General features: G+C 36.0%; 1 long non-coding RNA gene across 1 annotated transcript; it reads right to left on the minus strand.

The window, feature by feature from the left end:
• Positions 1-1126: 1126 nt before the first annotated feature.
• Positions 1127-2664, minus strand: LOC124208847. Its single transcript, XR_006880652.1, has 2 exons — positions 2476-2664; positions 1127-1389 (listed from the first exon to the last, which is right to left on the minus strand). It is a non-coding gene; the product is annotated as an uncharacterized LOC124208847 (long non-coding RNA).
• Positions 2665-4976: the final 2312 nt, after the last annotated feature.

Below are 4976 nucleotides of genomic sequence, written 5' to 3' on the forward strand. Positions count from 1 at the left end.
AAAATACTACTGATATTGAAGCTGCTACATCAGCTTCCAGCAGTAAAGATGGAATGAGTCGTAACGACGAAACGACTCCGGTTTTAAAGGTTCGACACCTAAGACGTTTGCAAGGGGAAAAGCGTGTGAACTTGCCTCCCCCACTTGGCTCTCGATATTTTACTACTGAGCCTATGGAATTAGAATCCGAAGAAAGTGATCTCAAAAGAGAAATTACTTTCGATAAAAATAGTAAATTTGCAAAATATATCGGAGACGACCTTAGCGATTTCGAAAATAATGCCTAACTAAAAGAAAAACTTTCAAATTTTACTATACTAGTTAACCCATTTAACAACTCGTTAATTTTTGAATTTTTGCTTTATTAGATTAAACAATTTCTAAACCTATTAATTTCCCAATTTAAATGCAGTAGTTAATTCATTTTTTTTATATGTATCAGTAATTTCCAAATTTGCACTTTCTCTACTCTCTAATCCATAATAGTTTTGCACTCTTGGGCGTAACAGCAAACCAAATGATTAAGGACAAATTGTTATAACAGATTTTTATTTCATTAAACTCCAACTTTACACATCAGTGACAATTCATTAACACCCTATAAAATATAGTATGTTATTTAGATACATGCCATCTAATTTGGCATGTATCTAAAGCTCATACTAAAAATATGCCATCTAATTTGGCATGTATCTAAAGCTCATACTAAAAATGTTTTGAATTTTATTAAAATCTTCTATTTTCCCCCCTACTGTCCCTCTTGACCCGGTGTCCCGGCATACTCCAGTCTCCCCTAGACCAGGAAAGTTACACCAAAATGCAGACGCATTAAGTAGAAGTCCGGTCTACGCGAGTGCGAAATTCCGAAGGTACATGAACTTGTTTTTATGGATGACGGCAATGACTTGGCTAGATGGCTAGATCGACATCCTGAAGACGTTGAAAATCGTTTCCGTCTTAAAACGTCACTTTTGATTGCGATAAAACACGATGCGTACGAATGCTTCCAATCGTAGACCTTGATTCCCCGTCTATATAAAGCCCCACACTCTGTTTATCCAGCAGAGTCGAAACCCGGCATTGTAATCCACAACCATCGTAATACAAAGCTCAGAAAACTCCTTGCCTTTCTTGTGATTATTTCTATTGTGAACCATCACAGTATGTACACTACTCAAGCGCAGGTCGCGCACACAGGCACGCTAAAATAATCAAAGTTAATCAACACAGTTTAATTGATACTTTTTTGTCCAATTAAAAAATGTTAATCCCGATTACAATAATGTGTAACTTTGGTTTGGGTATCAAATGCGATTTTAAAGTTTTGCTTGACAATAAATCTCCTTTTAAAGGAGTCCAAAGTCCAACATGTTTTGGTAGAGGCCGTTCCTGAAATGGAATCCGGGAAGAGACTTGAATTATCCGATAAGAGTTTGTTTTTGCAGCAGGATCGCAAGCAGATTCCAATTATATACATAGACCGGATTAGAATTTCTTATAGGAGGAGCTATTCGGGAATAAAATCGGAAAACATCGAGAAAACCATTGTCCGCATCACTTTTTGTGATTCAAAGGGCAAATTTACAGGGGAAAAATATTGATACAAAATTCTCCTTTTTTAGCCTATCGTTTTTTTAACGTAGAATATAGATACAGTCACGCTTGAAAGTTTCTGGAGCAGGCAAATTGCTCTATATGATTTTATTTCAAGTTGACGGAAGGTATCTACTGAGAATCAAACTACTCCCCAATTTTGTAATCCCTTTTTCACTTTTTCTTTCTCTCATTATTTTCCTTAAAAGGTGAAAAAGGAATTAAAAAATGGGGGAGTAGTTGAATTCTCAGTATACCTTCCGTCAACTTGAAATAAAAACATATAGAGCAATTTGCCTGCTCCAGAAACTTTCAAGCGTGACTGAATAACTTGCTTCGGTTGCAACAAGAAGAGGGGAAAAAGGGAAGGAAGAAAAATACACAAGTGGCGACGTTGAGTTAGAAATCGTTCTAGAAGAGTTAACCACATAGCCTACTCCAGTTACGGCCACTGAGCACACATCCCTTCTGTGTATTCATCGAAATCGAATCAGCCACCCACTCGAAGCTGCCAGAGGCAATCGTACCTAGAAAGCATTGTGGATTGTGGACTGTGGGATTCTATTCCATTTCCCACAATCCACAATGCTATTCACCTAGGTACGATTGCTTCCGGCAACTGAAGGTGGGTGGGTGATTCGATTTCGATGAATACACAGAAGGGATGTGTGCTCCGTGGCCGTAACCGGAATAGGCTATAGTTAACTAACATTTTCAATAAATATTTTTTAACTCGCTCTTTGAACGGCAAAAAGTAATGCTGACAAGGGGGAATTTCAGATTTTTGGGGAAATTAATTCCCGATTATCTTTTAAACTATAACAAATCCAAATCCGATATTTGCAAAGTTAGTGCGGTACTGCGATGCTACACAAAACAGACCTGTTCCGGATGTGTCAAGTCCTTTTCCCGGCAAAAACCACCTCCTACAAAAAGGGGTCTTTGGACCACTCGAGTGAGAATTTGCTTGTTAAAATGTCAAACTTTACTTTACACAAGATATAACTTCAAATTCGTTGCTTCTGACTTGGCGTGGCTTTCGTGCGTTAATGACAATGGATGCAGGAAGCGTACAGGTAGGTCCAGTTATGCCGCAGCAGATGTTGCACGCCATCTAGCAATAACAAAAAGTACGAATACAATTAATGAAAAAACACCATAAAGTGGCGACCTCAAGTGGTTGAAACATGAGTTGCAGTTGTTTTTTACCATTATTATAAATATGAAGCAATTAACCTAATTAACCTAGCACTTTAGAAATGGTGATTTCAGGTGACCAGTGGGATCTCAAAATATCCAAACAAATGCTACCAAATTGCTGCTTATATTTTGATGATAGATTTGCGTTCTGAAGCTACCTTGGTTGGTTTAAATGAATAAACTGTTGGAAGCAAATGGGAGATGAAGACCTGTACTGATTGTCTATAAAGTTTATAATGAACACCGAGTCTGAGCCAAGCCTCTTTTTAAAATTTTTTTTTCAGTATTGATGGGGAAAAAAGTTATATTTAAAATAATGAATTTTGTTATATTTTAAAATTGGTTTCATCGTACAAAAAAATTGTAATGTATTTAATTTTAAAAATTTAGCTTTTAATCATGTGTGCATCATTATCATGCGCTCTTATATTGGAAATTTGAAGAATATGTGACTAGTCGTTCTGAAGATAAAAGTAAAAATAATTTTTGACTTTTCTGATGTAAGATTTTTCGAAAAGCTTTTTCAGATAATTTCTTTTGGAATAATAATACAAATATTTAAAAATACTAGTGAAATAGAAAATTTTATCTTCTATCGACTGTATGTAAAGGCGTAAACAGAAAAATAAATTATAGTGGCATAAAATATATTTTGTGTAGACGACCTTGTTGGGGCTATTTCTGCCTTTCACCGTAGGGCTAGTTGTCTTATGGAAAATTGTCATTGCTGAGAATAACTGAATTTTTGAATTAGCTCAAATTACTTATGGATATTAAAAACCAACCAAGGCAATTATATAAAAACCACACTGAAAAAATAAATCGCTGATATTATGATTTATTTTATCAAAATCGAGGTTTCAAATCAACCCCCGTTTCGGCTGTTTTCCCATTAGAATTACGGGGAAAGCCAAAAGGCCCCCTTTGTAGGGGCATGTTGCGTCATTTTTTTCGTTTTATAACTTTAATAACGCTGGAATTGTAACTAATAAAATGTTCAAAAAATACGTTCAAGATAAATGAATTTTTGCTCTTTTTTTAGACCAAAAGATATCAAAAAGGTGTTGATGGAAGGAAATGGGAGAGAAAATAAAAAAACGGGGCCAACCCTACTACTCTGCCCTACAAAACAACGTTGCATTATTTTTTTTTGAAGTGGCACAAACGGCGTTCCATACTATACCCTCTAAATAAATGTTTTAATAGGATTTCATTTTTTAATAACTATTTTACTTTAGATTTATTAGATATGCAGTTTGAATTTTTTGAAAGAATAATGTTGTCTATTACACAACTTTAATACTTGAAAATATTTATTTTATGTTGAGCGAAGCTATGTTGAGTGTCAGCTAAAACTATTACAAAATCTTATTGGCAACGTATGCAACAGGTTAGCCTATTATAACACCGAACATATAGCATAAACAACAAAATGTCACTGAAAATACTGTAGGTTAATTTATAGCGTGCTATGTGTAATATATTTGCAGTTTAATGTTAATCTTGTCGAATGCGATTAGTGAAAGGCAGCTTCTTTGAATTCTTACAAGAATAATATAGTGAGTCCTACTTGATGTCATTCAACTGAATGAACCGCGTGGTAACTAACTTGTTGCGATCCGCCAATGCGGGTTGTGGGAAAGATAAAATAGCCTATATTATAGCTGGGAAATCATGAAGAGTCGGTCTCCGAATGATAAGGTCATCGTAAAACCGATGATGTAGAAGGACGAGGCAGCAAGTCAAATCTAGTGGTGTACATCTATATAGCCTACATGGTGGCATATCTATATCGGAGCCAATGACTTTTGAGCCGATCCCGCTTAGCCCTGTGGTGTAATAAATATATGGATCAACTTAGGAGGGCCCCTATTGTATGAACAAGTTCAAGACATCCTCGCCCCTTTCGTACACACAGATTTTAACTGTGGATTATGTACGGTGACTTTTCGGATTTGAGGGGAGTTGAACACACAGCGGATGGAGGCAAAAAATAAAAAGAGAGGGCCTATTATTTGTCTGGTCGGGGTGGTTTCCAGACTTCCAAGGGTTGTAGTTACACTCCGTTTTTTCCCTCTCTCTCTCTTATTTTTTCCCCAGAAAAAAAAGAAGAAGAAAAAAACTCGCCGGATAAGTTGAGAGGGAAAATGACCGGATTTCCTCTATGGTTTGTTAGTCTAACA

Source organism: Daphnia pulex, chromosome 12 (genome assembly GCF_021134715.1).
Source record: "Daphnia pulex isolate KAP4 chromosome 12, ASM2113471v1".
Taxonomy (NCBI): Eukaryota; Metazoa; Arthropoda; class Branchiopoda; order Diplostraca; family Daphniidae; genus Daphnia; species Daphnia pulex.